The sequence below is a fragment of the Diachasma alloeum genome, unplaced genomic scaffold, assembly GCF_001412515.2.
Source record: "Diachasma alloeum isolate Michigan unplaced genomic scaffold, Dall2.0 Dall_scaffold_00639, whole genome shotgun sequence".
In the NCBI taxonomy this organism is placed as follows: Eukaryota; Metazoa; Arthropoda; class Insecta; order Hymenoptera; family Braconidae; genus Diachasma; species Diachasma alloeum.
Window position 1 is genome coordinate 247,423 of NW_021680771.1, and position 1,766 is coordinate 249,188.

The window sequence follows — 1,766 nt, forward strand, 5'->3', positions numbered from 1 at the left end:
TTGTACTTGACTGGTTTGCCATCTATTTTAGCTTGTTTAGCCTTCTCCCTAATACAAAGATACACCTTGTTTTCAAAAGATGTTAAATCACGCTCAATAAAAATATTTCGAAGGTGAGGTTTCTTCGAAAGATTTCTCTTACTTCCAAGAATTTTCAACTTGTTATCGAAGCAGTTGAGCTGCACTATAACCAGATTTGGTAGCTTCCCACGAAGTTTAATGAAACGGACGTTAGAGACGGCCTCCTGCATCTCAAATTCATCTCTTAAAAGGTTGCAGACATCACGTTTCGCTGTGGCAGCCGTTGTGACAAGACCTCGAATTACAATATTTAATTTTTTACTTTCCCTCTCCAGTATGTCGATTTTCTTATGAAGGCCAACGATCACAGATTTCTGAGAGTTAGAGGGCCCAAGAACATCACCTCCAGTTTCAAGAGCTGCAAATTTTTCGACAACCAATTTCTTAAAGTCGTCGTGCTGAACTTGAAGGTGATCATTGTTGCTGTTAATTTTCTCTTCAAGATTTTTACAGGTCGTGCTGATATCATTCTTGAAGGAGATGAGATCCTGCTTCAGGTTATTGGACAGGTCGATGGAGCTTCGAAGGAGATGAGAGAGTTCATCAAATTGTTTCTGGGCATTAGTTTCCATTCTAGCGAGCCTCTACTCAATAGAGTTGTCCCCCTCAGATGCCTGAGAATTATCCTGACCACTCATAATTGATGAAGCTTTGGGNAGCTTTGAGGGAGGTGAGAGAAGTCACTAGAGAGTCCTGACTGGAGAGAAACAGGAAGTGCTGAACACCGCTAGAGCTGTCAGAGGAAGCCTGTAGATCTTGAGATGGGGGACATCTATTTTTTTTTAACGAAAAGTTCAAAAGTTTCAATTGTTTACAAGTGTAGGTTGTGTAACGAACATGTGGGGATGTTCGTTAGGAACACTAAGAATGATCTGTAAACAGCGAGACTCCTACAACGTTAAATTAAAATCCGTGAGTAAGAATCCAAGAGCGAGAGAGTGAGAGCTCCTTATCCACTTCCGAGTGGCTTATTTTCGGTTAAAGTTAATGGTTCCGTTTATTAGTAAGGACTAGTAATTACGCGTCTTTGAGGGCCCAGAAAAATTATCGTGAAGAAGGGCCAACATTATAGAGTAATCCGGTTCTTTTTATGGGGTTCACCCTATTGTTAATCTTGCGGGTAATCGAATAGGTCCGGCTGAAATGCCGGCGCTCCGATTTCGTTGGATTTTCAGGGGTTAATTGGTTACGTTTATGTTTTGGGTGGAAGGTCGTTCGGAGCGAGTGCAACCATCGTCTCCAACGAATTGCCAGGTTGCCTTTGGGTTTTTGATGAGAGAAACGAGTTGAGCAGAAATTAGTAGTAAAGTTATAACAAGTGCCGGTAACTTGTCTTTTAACCCCGAAAATCCCGGAGATCCGATCCGTGGGAAGCGCCAAAGACCCTTCGTAATTATCCGAACGATAATCAGTTCGGCCTAGTCTCGCGTAACAATTAATAAAAAGGAACTAGTTTTGTGTTAAGTAATTAGAGAAGAGTAAGTGGGATTTGAATAATTGCGCCAGGTCGTGACAGTCGCGATTACTTGTCGTTAGATTCGCACCTTCGAGGGGCGTGTCCGCACCAATCAAAATTCGGGTGATTGAGCGGTGAATTCCGTGCTCTGAGGTGTCCCGAGACGCTCATGAGTTCGGCAGTTCGGCGTTGGCCCTTGACCCCACCAGAACTAGTGCCAGTACAGTGC